The sequence below is a fragment of the Adiantum capillus-veneris genome, chromosome 27 (genome assembly GCF_014529385.1).
Source record: "Adiantum capillus-veneris isolate H3 chromosome 27, ASM1452938v2, whole genome shotgun sequence".
Taxonomy (NCBI): Eukaryota; Viridiplantae; Streptophyta; class Polypodiopsida; order Polypodiales; family Pteridaceae; genus Adiantum; species Adiantum capillus-veneris.
The window spans coordinates 35,999,959-36,018,219 of NC_140957.1; the positions used below are offsets into that span (position 1 = coordinate 35,999,959).

General features: G+C 42.1%; 1 long non-coding RNA gene across 1 annotated transcript in view; it reads right to left on the reverse strand.

Annotated features, from left to right (window-relative positions):
- Window positions 1-2,919: 2,919 nt before the first annotated feature.
- Window positions 2,920-18,261, reverse strand: part of LOC147421774 (uncharacterized) — a 37,119-nt gene continuing 21,777 nt past the window's right edge. Inside the window, exon 2 of the long non-coding RNA XR_015186780.1 lies at window positions 2,920-3,307. This is a non-coding gene — a long non-coding RNA (uncharacterized LOC147421774). The remainder of the gene's footprint in view (window positions 3,308-18,261) is intronic.

Here is an 18,261-nt window from a genome sequence, read left to right on the forward strand (position 1 = left end):
TCGTGGCAGGTTCATAATGTGAAATTAAAATATCTACCTCACACTCAATGCTTTTGTTATGTAGCACGAAATGCTATGATGATGTACATAGTGTGATATATGGGAAAACGGTTGCCATAGTTGCAGGCGTATACATACTTTTTCGGGAAGGCGAGGCCGGGGACGTGGGCCTTTGCATGTTTTAACACATTAAAGCATGCCTAATTTTCTTTCAGAATGTACAAATGTCAAGTGTTTCGAAGTGGCATGCTCGTTTTGCCTAGAAAGCTCAATGCGGGCGATGTTGGCAAAAAATAGCAGGTTTCATGCGCGGGAATAAAAGACGTGTCCAAAGTTCTTACCAAGTGGAAAAATGAGGTTCAACATGAATTTGAGCCCAATAGTAATTTTCCACAAATTTAAGGATTTTTCCCAGCACATTTGGGTTTTTTACGGACAAAAAGGAGCATTTTTGGGCTAAAAATGACCATAAAATGGTCCAAAATAGCTTTAAAATTTCTCAAAATAGCACATCAACGCTGGTTCCATTGTTGCCTAAGTTGTGTGGGAAGTTATAGAGCCAAGAATAAGCTCATCTGGGCATATGAGCAAGGAGATACACGTATTCCTTTACAGGGTGCTTGTGTAGTCCCGTGCTGCTTCCACTACATGGTTGAGGCTGTGAGGCCTCCAATGAGGGTCTCTGCTCCTCAAATAACTGCTTGGGCTTCTCTAATGAAGTAGTGAATCTTCCATGAAATGGTCACAGCGAAGAATCGAAGCGTATATTTAGGGTTTTTAACAGGTCGAATGAGCATTGCATCTGTGCAATTGGGAGCGAGGCTACACCTAATCTTTACACACACAAGAGTTTTGAGTTAATCTTGGTTATTTTTCAAAGTGGAGATTTCATGGCTAGAGTTTTGATCCTTTTTAGTGTGTTTTTAGCTTCAAATCATCTACGTCTTGCTTGATTTGGCTACGAATGCTCACCCTAGCCTACTTCACGTCGGGTTCACCAAAAATGTGTCAAGAAGTGCGCAGTGCACAGTCAAAGACCTGACAATTTCCTAGTCGCACTATGCACTTCTTTGACGCCGGGGCTAGAGATCACTATACATCCTTTTAAGGTATGATTCTATGATGGAAAATCTAAAAATTTAGATTTGAGTAATGTATATATTAGGCGACACTTCATTCAAACAACAACATATCACCTAACATGATGTTTGAAAGAGGGACCTTAATTGAAAACATCACCAAAAACACATATTAGGTGATTAATGAAGCAAAATTTAGATTCCTTGTTTACCAAAGTTGAGTTCAAAACTTAGAGTGATAAAAAGGCCTTCATTTTAAACATTTTGTTGCTAAGAATCAAGCCTACATAACATCTCCACTGTCCATAGATCTTTTAGTTTCATTTTGCTTCTACATTCTCAAGAGTGTGCCCTATGTATTTTCTTGAGGTCTTTAATTGTTGGCCACAATCATCCATACATATCATCAACGTTAGGAAGGGTATGCAGTACAGCTAGGAAGGTGTTAAGGCTTTGATTGAGAGGGTTTGGAGCAAAATCAAGTGAATGGTAAAACCTTTAATAAGACACACTTGAAAAGGAAAAACTCCAGCCTTGAAAGCTTGATCACTTGAAAAAAAAACTAATATCAACTCAAAACTCTTGTGTGTATAATGATGTGGCGTAGCCTCGCTCCCAAAGGCACAAATACGATGCTCTTTCTCTTTATTAGAAATCCAGAATATACACTTTAATTTTTCAACTGGGTAAAATATAAGTGGTTTAATTTATGAACTGTGACCAACGTTATTCCTTCCAAGACGTAATATATTGGAGAGAGAGAAAGACGTTAATAAAAACATAATACCAAGGACCCAAAAAAAGAAGAGACCTAGATGACTTGACCTAAAAAACTGTAATCATCACAACTATCTGTAGTAAATAAATAACTTCTAAAAGAAGCCACAAAAAACCTTCATTTAGGCGTTTCATTGCCAACAAACCTACAATATAACATCTTAGAAGATCTTCTTGCTTCATTTTTCTTGTGCAGTGTCCAAATTAAGCCTTATGTTATATTGACTTTAGGTCTATAAATGTTGGCCATACATATCATCAACACCATCCACATTCATTGCACTCATTGCTATTTCCTTCATTTGTTCAATGCTTTATAACAAGTCAATCATCACCTTAATTGTCCAAGAAATAAATGTATTTAAAAGTTACCAAATACTCAATATGCCAACAAACAAAGCTTTGAGCTCTATCATGATTGTTGAATATAACACCTCTTCTTCACAACCATCATTGTACCTTGTAAGTTTTTAAAGAACCTTGCAAGATCTAGTTGCTTTCAGAGTGTACAACAAAGGAAAACCACACATTAGCGTTGCTATTTACAATCCGTTATCTAGCCTAGACCTTTTGTGCTAATACTTTTATTAACAAGAGGATTTTCATTCACTACAACATGGCATGCAAAAACCGGCACAAATATCGATGAAATAAAGTTACTTTTAAAAGTAAAAAGCATTGAAATAGGCATCGGAGGAGACGCCGGTATCGTGACGTCGGTATAAGTATCGTTATATTATGCGTTAGAATAAATTATGAAATGAGCATCGAAATACGCAATGAAATAAACATCGTTAATACTATAGCATATTCCGATGCGTCTACCGAGGATTATACTGTACTCTGTACCGACGATCAAACCTGCAAATTTTTTTTTGGCAAAGAGGACTGGGAACTGATGTTGCATGTATTGTAGCAAAAGAAAACAACCCTCTCTGCCCAAAGGAAGAGTGCACAAGCAACCACACTCCACCTACAAGCTAACGCTAAAGAACAAGTGTATGGCAATTAGCAAAACTGTAAGAAAAAACATAACCACAAAATCAAAAGCTTGATTGGGGCATAATGGCATAAAGATTTTATAACCATAATTAAAACACAAGTCGAAAACTCCAAAACCATAAACATAACATATTTGCTATACCATAACCATTACCATAACTTGCTTGTCATACCATAACCATCACATGATTGCCATACCATCATAGCAAAACCATAACCTTAACTTGATTGCCAAATCTTAACCATAACATATGTGCCATACCATAAACAGAAGCACTACAAAAGTGTACATATGCAAACAATCACTGAGTGAGAAGACCCTCGTGGTAATGCCTCCCAGTCGATGTTCTCTCCCTCCTCCTGCAGAGCTGGGTCAAAAGGGCCATAAGTCCATGCTTGTACCCATACTTCTCCTCTCGGCGTGTCGGAGGACACTTCACGGTAACTTCCTACAAAATTATGGTTTAATCATTAGATAAATCTTCAAATAACATACATATTTTCAATAATTTATAGCATATGTATAATACTTACAAACTCATGTCGAAGCGTATTGTAGCCTCCAGTCCCAAGATATGACGCTCCAGCAGACTCCAAAAATGTTCTGGATGCATCTCTCTGCTTCTGAAGTCTCTGCGGATTGTCTTGTGTCTCTCGTGCAATCCCCCCCCACTTCTCTGCATCCAACCATGCCGCCTTGGGACTGTCGTCATTGTGCATGTCTCTCGACTCTAACTGATGGTGTGACATTGTGGACTTCGCCATGCTCAAAATCCATGGGTTCGAGACTAAAACGTACCCGTGTGCCGGCCTGTACTCTCTGTGAATGGCCTCGATGATGTAATTATTTCTTTCAACATTGAGGTTATCCCAAACCTCCATCACAGAGTGACCAAATTGAACCGTAGAGAGCTGTCAAATCCCCTGTTATATGGCCTTTCCGACCCTATCCACCACAATAGCCTCATCCCTGCTCTTCTACACCTTGCTAGGATCATGCTCGTGTGATCCCAAGGTATACGTGGTGTGCCAATTGGTGAACTATCTATTGAAGAGAGTGGTGGACGCTCTGTTGATGGTGTGGACGCATCGAGAGAACCTCTACCACAACAACCACCACCTCCAGAACGATGCCTACCTTGTCTGGAGGATGAACCACCCGTTGGTGTAGGAGACAGAGGAGTCCTAGGCGTAGGGGGACACACTAGATTGAGGTGTGGGGCCTCTTGGTGTAGGGACCACACTAGTTCGGGCGTAGGGTCGGCCGTAGTAGGTCTAGAGGGACCTACTCCGCAAAGGTGATGTGCCATCTTGATCTGCTCTAGTGTGAACTAAGACAAAAACGAGCCCATTTGCTTGGGTGACATGCCGGCTAGAGTAACGGGAAAACTAAAACTAGGAGAGTATGGCTCATCGTCATCGGCCATAGCTAAATCATACACAAACAACACCCATAAAAGATGTTAGTTTATAGAAGAAATGTTGAATCAATACAAATAACAAATCAACGAAGCAGCTATACAAATGAATGAATCTAAAGTGTATTGTAGACTAATAAAAAGAGTTCCTAGCAAAAATCATTAGTTAATCTCTCATCCTCTATGAGATTTGATGCACCAAAGATGTCTATCTCAATCTGTAATTCTACATCTTCGTCATCAAACTCTACTTCTCCGTCACTCTCCGCATCAGCTTCAGTATTTGACACCTCATCTCTAGGTTCATACAATTGCTCACTGTTGATATCCACCTCAAAATCTAAACTTAAAGTTTCCGTCAGTCCTGCGCTTTTTCATGAATCACCTCTTTGACCTCAATGTCCAATCCTTCACACACTTGCTTGCTACATGGAGCAACTTGAATGACATAGAGCCCGTAGGCTTTACACAGATCATTCTCATCATTTTTTGTCCATAGTGTATCGTGTATGAACACAACTTCTCCAGAATGCTGCGCAAGTACGAATGTATCCCGCGCATCTGTCCACACCCCACCCCCACCTAGAGTTCACTTAAATCAATCCATTCTTGTCTTTAGGCATAGTTGCATTGGAGCCACTGGTAATAACTTTGAACCACTTGACATCAAAGATAAACATATCGAACTTTCTAAAGATAATCTTCAAGATGTCTTGGATGTAGCCAAAGTATTCAAGCTGGCTAGTCTCTGTATTCTCAACCCTGGAACTACTCCTACTTCCTTGGACGAAGATTTCCCTAACGCCACTATCGAAAGTGAACCTTTGTTCGTCGACTCGTTGCACTCTGAAGTGTTTCCCATGCATCCACAAAGCTCCATATTTGTGATACTGCAGCCATAAAATTGAAACAGACTAAAGTTATTAAAGCAATGTGATCATGTGGATCTCGAAAAGGAAGTTGTGAAATATACATGCCAATCGCAACCCCTTGACATCTCCTCTTTCTCTTCAAAATCAACAATCCAATCCTCTTTGCCTCTGAGATTGTCGCATCTAACCACCGCCTAGTTGGAAAGTCAGGAAATTTTTGAAGATGATCTGGAAAAGGAAGGTTTCTAGTGGCACAATTGCGCTTGAATTGAAGGCGATCTATCAAGCGTTGTTGCTTTTTCCCTTCGTACCTCTCTAGCCACTTTTGCATGATGTCTCAGTTGAGAAGGAAAAATATCATAACCTTCTCTTGCATTGTGATGTCCATCTTCCTAATGATGCCTTGTCCTTGCGGCTCGTCCCCTATCACCTCAATGTTGACCTTAGTAGTCCACATTTGGGGCATCTCTGGATCAATTGAGGCCAAAAATTCACTGATGAGGACAAGAGACTCTTGTACAAGACATCCTTTGTCCATGCTACCCTTGGGGCGAGCCCTTTGACGAGCAAACCCTTTTAAAGTCTTCATAAATCTCTCCAAGAAGAGCATCTACCTGCTATGGACCACTCCAGCAACTGCAACTTCATCGACCACATGCATAAGTATATGCATTTGGATGGTAAGAATGTTTGTTGGAAAGTACTTCTCCACCATGTACACTGCTTCAATAGCATTTAAGCGTGCTGCATCGATATTGTCTTCTCTTATCTCTTTTGAACTGATCCAGTGTACCAACTCACTGATTTTGTAGATTGTTCTTCTAATTTCATATGTCAACCAACTCTTTATGGCAATTGGTAAGATGAACTGTAAAAATTTGTGCCAATCGTGGGACTTAAGACCACTGAGATTGTCATCTCTTGTAAAAGCAGTTTTCAAACATCGCATGCACCTTGTGGGAGTCTTGAATAAAGATATAGTCTTCTTCACTTGTTTCTCTTTTGCACGACTCAGAACCCATGGACCTTTTGGTATACCAAACTTTTCATTGAATTTAAGTCGAGGCCACATCTCTGTTCGACCCATAACCTGCAGGTCATCTCTTTGGGCCTTGCTCTCTCTTTTTCTAGTGATGGTTTTCCATATGATCTCCCCCCATTCTTGAAGATGTGCATTGGGTCGAGAAAATGATTAATCAGATGGTCACTCCAATACGGGAGTTCATGGAAAATAGAAAGTATTTTCATTCTAGGTGGCATCCAATCTCCCCTCTCCAGCCACATGTTTTTCCAATCGCATGCTTTCAGTTGATGCATGTCATGTTTGCATATGTTTGGTCCATGTAGCTCATGTCTTTCAGGAAAAAATCTACCATGCTCCTCTTAAACTGTCTTGCTCAAATGCTCAGATTGGTGGAAGCCAAGTCGAGGACCACATTTCGGACATGTATGATTGTCCAAGTAACTCAAGCCTGAAAGATCACAAAAGTAAAATATAGAAGCATTGGCAAAGCCAGGAATCACATGTGTGTGAGGGTTTTAGAGGCACTTACCTGAGCACTCACCGAAGCCTGGCTAATTGTGCATAGTCTACATGAGAATTCCTTGCACATGTACATTCCGTCGTCCAATTGGTTGGGACATATCAACCACATTGATTCCTGTCAACAAGATTTGGAGCTCTTCTATAAGTGGTGCTAGATAGACGTCCATGTTCTTTGCTTTGTACTTTCATGGGACGATCAATGACAACAACAGATGGCCCTTCTTGATAGCGAGCCATGGTGGAAGATTATAATTAACCAGACAAATAGGCCACATGCTCCATGACGAACTCCATAATCCGAATGGGTTTAGTCCGTCCATTGCCAGACCAAAGTGGATACATTGAGGCTCGTTCTTAAATGTAGGCCAAATTTCCTCTATGTGCTTCTATGCACGAGAGTCAGAAGGTACCCGCATCACATCATCTGTCGATCTAGCATTTGAGTGCCATGTCATTGTGTGTCCTCCCTGTACCTGCTAGATCCACAATTTTGGGACATTTTTCCAAATTTGCATACTCATTGCGAAAAAGTATACAATCATTAGGACATGGATGTATTTTGTGATAATCCAAGCACAAATTAGTAGGAAGCTTTTTAGCAGCTGGACAGGTAGGGGGCATATGATTCCCTTCTTGCAAGATTTTCTCATTGAGCAACCTGTCATTACATGAACAAGTCAGCCCCTTGATCACATTATTGAACTGTAATTTGCACTTTATCATGCTTATGATACAATGTACTTACCTGCAAAGCTTTGTCACCACTATAAGATCGAGGAGTTGTCTATAACCACTAGCATTGCCGTAGAAAAACAAAGAAAAGAGGAGAGAGAAAAATTTACGGGGGCGACAATAACCACGGCTATGGATGCGGTAGTGGTTTCTCAGCAATAAGCACGGTAATAGTCGCGGTAATATAACCGTTGCTATTACCGCGCCAGTTGTCGCATTTATTACCGCGCTTATTGTTGCTACACGCTAATTCAAAAATAAAGGTGCTCATTTGGGCCACCCAATTTTGGGTGGCCCAAATGAGCACCTTTATTTTTTATCTACATAAAACAATGAAACATCAATTGTTTTTTGGAAGAGTATAAAAAAGATCAAAGAATTGAATTTGAATTTACTTTAGCTTGACAATTTAAAATGCAGAAGATCAACTATTTAAAAAAGTTGCAATAAAATGTAAATAGTTGTATATACATTGTGCCATATTGGGACTTTACAAAAGTTTGGACAAATTTTTTTTCTATCTAATCCTCCTCTATCTCGTCGTCGTCTAGAGGTACGTATGTTGGATCAATTTGACTCTACATAAACCCAAACCAAATTAAAAAGTTATCAACAGCTCAAAACAATTGATACAAAATTACTTGTTTAAACTTACTGCTTGTAGTGGTCAACCGCCATGTCACATTGCTCGCGAGGGATGTGGTTGTTTTCGAACAACCATCACCAAGTATCAAATTTTGTATGTCGCTCTCGATACTTGACCATTTCTCTGGTTGGTCGAGAGAGAGTGATATTTTCCTAAGTTAGTAATAATAATACCAAATCATCAACTACGATATTTATAATCACCGATCGATGTTATAATTCAATTAATCTTATATATTTATCCTTCCAAGCTCCCTTGCCTCTTGAGCCATAGTGCATGGGAGTTTGTCTTGCGCGAGCGTCGCGTTGTTGCGTGTATGATTAGCCCTTCGCAACTTGATCGCTCTTCTCTTGAATTTCCCACTCCCACTCCGCGTCTATCATGTTGCCACCACGGTAACTCCTATCTGGATCTCTAACATGGTTGGTTGTTGCACGTTGCACACTGGACTGCTTGTTTTTAGAAATGTCTTTATGTATCCCTCCAACCATTGTTGTGAAAAACGTGGATCGGGGGCGTTTGGAAATCTAGCTAACAGAGCATCCTCAATGTACTATGTATGATCGAGCAGTTGGTCTCTAAACTTTATAAAACAGTTCTTATCCCTGCCCTGTGTTGTGCCAAAGTCCACCTCCCCGCCATATTTAACCTTGTAGTAGCACCCATGTGTGTTAGGCACGAGTGCGTTAGTATCCTTGTCCTCTTTGCAAGTGCGGCATGCTTTGAAAGTGGGGACTCCGTTCCCCCGCCACTACCAAAATATGCGAAACCACAAGATCCGTCGCCACTTCGTCTCTCACAGTGCTCGCTGCCCTGAGACGAGCGTCGACGCGCACTGCTAGAGAAATTCCGTCGACGATGTTCTGACGAAGCAAGTGTGGAATGGAGTGGCGTAGGACTCTGTGATTCCATGGGATTGATTGTAACATTACAATTCTAATGTAATGCAATAAGTAACTCCATTTCTCTCACTGAGTCTCTCTCTCTCTCTCTCTCTCTCTCTCTCTCTCTCTCTCTCTCTCTCTCTCTCTCTCTCTCTCTCTCTCTCTCTCCCCCTCACGCTCTCCCCCTCTCCGTCGTGCAATTGAACTACAAAGCAGAAGCTCCATCCCAGAGTCATGCATGCACCTCCATGTAAAGCAAGCATTGTCTCTCTATCTACCCTCTCTCTTTTCCTATCTATCTCTCTCTCTCTCTCTCTCTCTCTCTCTCTCTCTCTGTCTCTCTCTACCTTTCTTTGTCTCTTTCCCTCTTTCCCTATCTCTCTCTATTCCTCTCTTTCCCACGTATATTACCTCTCTCTCTCTCTCTGTCTCTCTCTCTCTCTCTCTCTCCCTCTTTCTCTCTCCCTCCCTCTTTCCCCTCTTTCTCTCTCTCCTTATCTCTCTCTCTTTCCCTCTTTCCCGATCGATCTCTATTCCTCTCTTTCCCTCTCTCTATTCTCTCTCTCTCTCTCTCTCTCTCTCTCTCTCTCTCTCTCTCTCTCTCTTTCTCTCTCTCTTTCTCTCTCTCTCTCTCTATCTAATCTCTCTCTTACCCTGTCTATCTCCCTCTCTCTCCCTCTCTATCTCTATCTCTCTCTATTCCTATCTCTCTTTCTCTCTATCTGCCCCTCTCTCTCTCTCTCTCTCTCTCTCTCTCTCTCTCTCTCTCTCTCTCTCTCTCTCTCTCTCCCTCCCTCCCTCTTTCTCTCTCTCTTTCCCTCTTTCTCTCTATCCCTCTTTCTCTCCCTCTTTATCTCTCTCTCTCTCTCTCTCTCCTCTCTCTCTCTCTCTCTCTCTCTCTCTCTCTCTCCCCCTCCCTCCCTCCTTCTCTCTTTCTTTCTCTATATCTCTCCCTCTCTATATCTCCCTCTCTCTCTCTCTCTCTCTCTCTCTCTCTCTCTCTCTCTCTCTCTCTCTCTCTCTCTCGTTCTATCCCCCCCCCCCCCCCCTCTCTCTCTCTCTCTCTTTCTATTTCTCTTTCTCTTTCTCTCTCTCTCTCTCTCTCTCTCTATTCCTCATCCTCTCTATTTCTATCTATCCCTATCTCTCTCTCACACACACTCTTTCTCCCTCCCCCCCCCCCCCCCCCCCCCTCTCTCTCTCTGTCTCTCTCTCTCTCTCTCTCTCTCTCTCTCTCTCTCTCTCTCTCTCTCTACTTGGTATCAAGAGGATTAGATCTACCACATCCTACCTCTTGCTTGGTCTAACACTAGCTTAACCTCTGAACTGATTCATTATATGTTACATCTGGAGAATGGTGGCCGTATCTCTTCATCTCTCTATATATATCTCTCTTTCCTTCTCTTTTTTAAAATTTTATAAACCGTGCTTTTAAAACTACCAGGTAATGACCCTTTTTTAATATTTTATAAAACTGTGCTTTCCTCTCCCTCTTTCGAAGTTTCGGAATAACTATACTATCCTCATGAGGATTTAGGTCATGTAAGTATTTGTATTCTACCATGTGGTAACTCTTTACCGTGGGAAGATGGTTTGGCCATAGGTGTAGGAAGCCCATAATTTTTGGGCGCCAGCTATATTTGGGTCGTATACTATTGGGGAAAGGTCACTAAGCATCACTTGAAGGCACAGCGCAGCGTGACAGGAAATCAGAGCTTCTTTGCGGGATGTTGCAGACGCCGCTGGCTATCTTTGGGGTGCATGCAACTAGCACCGCCCCTGTGCGGGTGGGTGGACATTCGTTTGCAACGCCAAACTCCATGTGCTCATGAGCGAGCTCCACGACCGGAGGCGGGAGACTGCAAGGCTTGACACTACCTTATAAAGGTGGGCAATAACGCTCACTTAGCTGCCATTGAGCAAAGGATATTCTGTTCTTTCATGTTTTTGCATACATTGAGTCGGTAAGGGTGTGAGAGGTTTCACCCTGCCTTTTTCAATATTGTTGCACACACTATACCGTGGGTGAGAGGATTCATCTCTGCAAGTCTTTTGGTGATGGCTCCCAACAAAAAATCACTGGTTGAATCTACAGAGGTACCTTGTGTGATTTTAATACTAAATGTCACTTTGGGTATGGTTTGCTTTGATATAAAAGGACTGAAATAATGGTTTTTCTACTGGGTATTTGTAATATGACTAAATTTTGAAGTTCTTACACTACAAGAGGCTATTCATATTAGCGACGCTCACACAGCGATGCTCAAAAAAAAAAAATCCCGGCGTCGCTATGAGCGTCGCAAATTTACAAGTAAATTTGCGACGCTTATAGCGACGCCGGCTGGGCTAAAAAAAATAACAGAGAGCGCCCAAAAACTCAGATCTCAGATCTGAGTTTTTCGGCGCCCTCAAGCAAGGAGCAGGTAACGCTCTCCCTCTCTCTCTCTCTCTCTTTCTTCTCCACACACACACACACACACACACACACACACACACACACACACACACACACACGAGGAGAGGAAGGAGAGCCAGGTATGCTCCTTCCCTCTCCTCACTCTCATGTTCCCTTCCCCTTTTTCTCTCTCCCTCTCTCTCTCTCTCTCACACACACACACACACATAGTGTTTTTGAGAGAGAGAGAGAGAGAGAGAAAGAGTACAAACATAAACAAAAACGCACACACACATACATAAACAAAGAATGCACACACACATTGAGAGAGGAAAAGAGAGAGAGAGCATGCATAAACAAAAAATGCACACATTGAGAGAGGAAAAGAGAGAGAACATGCATAAACAAAAAACGCACATATTGAGAGAGGAAAAGAGAGAGAAAACATGCATAAACAAAAAAACGCACACACATTGAGAGAGAAAGAGAGGAAAACTAATTTAACGCCGTAGGAAACTAATTAAAATTAAAAGACCTAAAGATCTAGCCGACAAGGAGTTAAACTCAAGACCTATATTTCAAGAGGGAAATGGCATAACCAATCTATCATACTTGGCATGGGTGATAGAAAGGTTATACCATTTATCTCTTTTTATTGGCACACACATCCACACACGCGTACACACACAAGAAGAAGAGAGTTATAACGTCGTAGGAAACTATCCTAAAAGACGTTAAAGATTAGGTTGGATGTAGACTTACGTTAAATTAGATTTAGGTTTATTTTTAGTTAGATTTACGTTTATTTACGCTAGATTTAGATTTACGTTATATTAGATTAGATTTAGGTCTCCATAGACTGCGATGCCTACATGAAGCGGGTGAAGAAAGCCCTCAATGGAATATAGGGTATTGCTGCCTTCACTCATGGTGGGCTCCGTCGATCCAAAAGTACTGGTGAAATGTCTTCAAAAGAGAGGGAAGAAGGTGGATCTTCAGGGCGGCAAGAGTCACTACATCCCCGACAATGACCATCTAGACAACCTCTAGTCATTCAACAGCAACTTCAAAGTTAGTAACAAGAGCAAGAACGGTCCAAAGGGCCAATTGCTATCGTCAGATGTGGATGGAGATGAGGCAGCGTCACCGCCGGAAGTTAACTCTCACATCTTTAGTGATGAGAATGCCAACTCTTGCCGAGTTATGTGAAAAATTATGTGTTAAATCAGTTTTAAGGTTCTTATAATCCCTGTTAGTTTAGTTCTTTGTTTTTAATATAACATAATTTACGTTAGATTTAGATTTATGTTATATTAGATTAGAATTAGGTTTATTTAGGTTTACCCACACACACCCACACACACACACACACACACACACAAGAAGAAGAGAGTTTTAACGTCGTAGGAAACTATCCCAAAAGACGTGAAAGATTAGGTTAGATGTAGACTTACGTTAAATTAGATTTAGGTTTATTTTTAGTTAGATTTATGCTTATTTACGTTAGATCGAATCCACGCAATAATTACTTATGGTTTAGGGTTTAGAGTTAGACGAACAGTGAAAAGATCTACTGTGAAAAGATGTTAAGATGCTGTGAAGTGCTACAGCTAGAGAAGAGGCAAAGGGGTTTTGTCCACTACATGCAGTATCATGTAGACGTGGGTCTGTAGATTTCTTGTACCCACAAATATAGGTATTGACCAATAAAGATGAGATTATAACCCGGTGGTTCTGATCTCCGTGCACCTCTAGACCGAGGTGTGCGGGGATTGGACATGACTAGAGAATGTGAGGTAGAGAGAGAGAGAGAGAGAGAGAGAGAGAGAGAGAGATAAGACGAAGAATGCCAATAGAATATTAAATTTATTGTCCAGGTTATAAGATTTTTATCCTCATTATGAGTAGTGACGAGGATGTGGGACCGTCCAACCGAAACACCTATCTCTCAACGAGGGTCTTATGTCCTTGTAATCAATGCAAGCATGCTGTGCGACGGACAAGACGTGTTTCTTTGCAGCACGTTCGTGAATTTGGCGAGTTCGATCCATCTATTATAGATCGAGTTGTTGCCAATTATAACTCGTCGGACTCTTACGCTGGCCAACAAGCAGCAATCTTGCAACCCAATAGACGTGTTCGCAGGTGCTTTGGTCAAGCAGCATATGTGAGGCCACAAGATGTAGCCTCTGACAGCTTGGGGGATGATCATGCAGAGCACATTCCCAACGAGGCAATGTTTGAGCCCGAGATTGATGAAATGATCGAGACGATCATGGATTCAGAAAGGCTTATCTATGATGATATGAAAAGTGAAGCCGATACACCATTGTATAATGGAGCACGTATGTCTAGATTGAAAGCACTCCTCGTTCTTCTCGACAAGCAGGCAAAGTTACCATACTGGCCCCGACTCATGATCAATCACTTGCTCGATCCAATGCACATATTCAAGAATGTGGGTAATCTACTATGGGACCATCTGACCGGCAAGAAAGATACTTTGGGAGCCAGAGTTGACCTTAGAAATGTGGATCGTATGGAGCAATATTGGCGGCAAACAGCATCTGATGGATCGATAAAACTCCCTAAAGCACCATGGATTTTCACAGGAGCCCAAGAACGCAAAGTAAAAGAGACCATTCGATCTTTGCGGACCCCCACTGGCGTAATGTACTCGCTCCGAACGTGTTTTACTAAAGAAGGAAAGCTTACCGGTTTGAAGTCACACGATTGGCATAAAATGTGTCAGGTACGTTCATAGTGGACTTTAATATCATTGCATAAAATGTGGACTTTAATATCATTGTTGCACATACTTTACAGTTTATTTTACCGGTTGCCATTGAGGGATGTTTGTCTCTCGACATCCGTAACACAATCTACAAACTTGCAAAGCTGGTGCAATGGATCTCACAAAAGGAGATCAACGTAGACTCCATACCATTCACCAAACTAAATGCTGCGGAGCTTGTGTGCATGTTTGAGAAACATTTTCCTACTACCATGCTAACCATTCAGGTGCATCTTCTTGTTCACATAGTTGATGAGGTGGAAATAGCTGGCACAGTTCATTCCAGATGGATGTTCTTCTTAGAACGTTTCATGAAAACGCTTAAGGGATATGTGCGTCAAAAGCACGTCCGGAGGGTATTAGAGTCCCTAGTGTACATTGGAGAGTGGCTAAACGGATTTGATAAAGCCCGGGACACGCTATGGCGAACCATAGATGATGAGCACATATCTGGGATTGTCATGTGCAATCTCGGTGTTGAGAAGAAGATGACGGAAGATCTAGAGGCTAAAATCAAGCGATTTTGCATGCTTCACAATCCAGTGATGCAAAAGTGGATTTCACAATATGAGGATGCAAATCAAGAGCGACAAAGGGCACGAATCGAGTGGAGACGGGGAAGACGACCACCGATGCACTATCCGACGGGTCTGGAGAGCCTACCAACATTCATGAGCTTAAGATGGTTGCACAACCAATTGAAAAGCGCATAACAATGTGGTGACGAAGTGACTGAGGAAGAGTCGGAGTACTCTCGGGGTTGCGCGACCAAGGTAAGTTTGCAATGTACGACTAGCTAGTGACTTTATTTCTAAACGTTTGAACGGCCACTCATAATATTTGTTAGTTGTAGTATAAGTCATACACAACAGCATGGTATAAAGGTCGACATTTTAGGGTGGAACGGATCGACAAAAAGCGTTTTACTCAAGATTGTGGAATCATGGCAAAATTTGAACAGTCTAGTCGACGACGTTCCTCTGATGAAGATCCTGTGGTGGCGGAACTCACTTACTTTGGCACGCTACAAGAGATTTTGAGGATCAATTACAGAGGATTTTTTGTTGACTTGTTCGACGTGCAATGGTTCATGATAATCATGGAGGGTCGCAACGGTACTGTGCGTAGAGGAGAGTCTGGTTTTCTTGAGGTGGATTCTACTAAGAAATGGACTGCCCTAAGAGACACTTTCGTACTACCCGAGCATTGTGAACAAGTAAGTATGTAAATAGTTACCATCCCCCTTTTACAAGTTATGTGCTTGAAAGCTCTCATGTAAGTTATGTGGCTCTGGCAGGTAATATTTCATCCTTCAAAGTCTACATCAAACTGGTGGTACATCATAGAGGTAGCCCCTCGTAGTGCAAGGACGTATGAAGGCTACCATGTGCCAATCACAACGGCATCAATGGAGGAGATCAGAGAAGATGCTCAATCAAAAGCCGCTGCGGTGGTGCCAGACGAGCATCAAGATGCTACTACTCTATATGGGGTGCATGCAGAGGAGCTACAAAATGAAACAGAGGATATGTGTTTAAACGGAGAGCTCTATATAGATATAGGAAGTTATGCTGAGTTATGCGAGGATGAGAGAGAGATCTCTTAAAGCTACAAATATTGTATTTGAACAATTTTGCTCCGTGTTGTAAAAGCTCTGGCTCTCTAAGTACCTTCCATGGTGTATAACGCTCTTTTCTACTCGCGCTCACATCTTTTGATTGAAAATTCTGAGTTTTCGACTTGCCTCTTCTATCACTCAATTCATTGCGTCATTGTATTTATATGCGTCATTACGTCATTGTATTTACTGGTCTTTGCGTCATTGTCTACTCTATTCATTCAATATTAAGTTTAAATATTCGTGTGTTTAATGCAGGTATGGATGATGAGGAGTTTCTTTCTTCTTTGTCACCGCAGGAGAGACAGTGGTACGTGGAGCGTCATCGCTCTGGCGCATCATCGCGCGTTTCTACTCCATCCGCATCTCCCTCTCTTTCAGAGCATTCGGCGCGCTCCGAAGCTTCGGTGTCGACGAGATGATCTTCACACTTGTCTAGACACCGGCGCTCTAGTGGTGGCGGTGGCGGTTGTTGTGGGGATTCCGCCGCCGATGCCTCCACACCGCCTCGTGTTCGACGAGGCTCTTTACCCTCCCCTTCTTTGCCCGCCCCCACACCAGCCACAGCATCGCCATCTACGCCAGGTTTTGCGCGGCTGATTGTTCCTAGCAGCTACACACCTCTACGTACTCCGCCAGGAGCCACCCCACTCGACACTCCTGGCTTCGGGGCCCAGACGCCGGTGGAGACACCTGACGTCCATACCCCCATCGACACGCCGCTAGAGACCCCTGTCGGGACACCCAGGTTCACGCGTCACCGGCCAGAGGGCTTGCCTTACTCCGTCGACTTCAGCGACGGCATCATCATGGATGATGACGGCAAGAAGGTGATCTCACGCATGCGTGGTATTTGCTCTCAGCTGTTTAGACACTACATACTAAACAAATGGAGTGAAGTACCAAGTGATTTAAAAGCCAGACTCATGAGCATACTTCATGATGAGTTTCCCGTTCCAACACGGGATCAGCGCTTCAATGAAGACCTGATGAAGATTCGAATGCGCGAATACTGCAAACACAAGCGTTCCGAAGTGCAAAAAGCAATCAAGCATGGGTGGAACAGGCCAGATTGGCTGGCCAAAGAAGATTGGAAGAATGCGAAGAAAGCAGCGTGCGAGAATCCCGACAAGTGGAAGCAACAAAAGGACGCAGCCAGAGCGCGAGTAGAGGCAGGGAGCTCACACCACTTGGGGAGCGGTGGATGGGCATCATTTGAGGCCGATTTTGTAAGTGTTTTCACATTGCTCTTTATGTTTGATAGTTTAGGGTTTATGAGTTTTTTAATTCTAACATAATGAAATCTTTGTATGTTTTGACAGTGCATGGTCGATGACAGGACGTGATCCCACACCGTACGAGCGCGGGTACGCAGGCAGGAAGGGTTAAACGCCCTGATGGACATTCTCAGTTCTCGCGGCGGCATGGTTAGTATTAGGGTTTATTCTTTTCTATTTTTTGTATTGTTTTATAAATGTCGTTATATGTTTATACTTACTGAAAGCTGTCTTATTGTCTTTTTTTGCAGAATCCGACAGATACGCCGCTTGGACGCGATGAGACGTCTGACTAGACGACGTCAGGTTAGCCGTAGCTAGATAGCATTAGTCTAGGGTTTCTCATAGCTTATGTATCATGAGACGGATTTTATACATCTTTTTGAACCATGTATATTATTACATTTGTCACCGCAGTTCATTTTGCCAATCAATTCTTTATGCCTATGATGTTGTACAATTGTCATTATTACATTTGCCAATCAATTCATTTTGCCTATGATGTGTACAATTCTCAATTTTGCAAACAATGCGTCTTGTGGGTGACTATTTTGGGTCTATTATCTACCCTTGCACTTTTTTAAAAAAGTAAATCAAGTACAATATGGTTGATGGGTGGCAGGGCATTCAATGCCCTGTCACCAAAAAAAAATTCTCTCGGGCGTCGCTATAGCCGTCGCTATTTATGGCTCTGGAGCGTCGCTATAGACTTCTGTGTGAACGTCGCTATAACTGTCGCTATGACCGTCGTTATCAACGTCTCTATATAGCGACACTTATAGCGACACTTATAGCGACGCATATAGCGACGCCTATAGTGTCGCATATAGCAACGCTCTCGTAGAGACGCTATTAGCGACGGTTTTAGCGACGCCGGGGGTTATAAAAACCCAGTGTATTTCCGTTGCTAACAGCGTCACAAGAGCACACAACCTCTTGTAGTGTTAAAGTCGAAAAGAATGTAGTAGGCCATATCTTTCGTTTAGCACGATTTGAAAAATTGTTGAATAGTCTATTAGATAGAGCTTATATGAATGAGTTTAAGATATTAAGAGAGAAAATATACTCTCTTCTTTTTAAATAATACACCAAAGACATACTTTGATAAAGATTAATGAACAACAGGTAGTTTGTTTATGAACATTATAATAAAAACGTAGTTAATATTGAGCTTTTTATTAATATCAATGTTTTATATTTATGTGTTTTAGCTTAAAATGC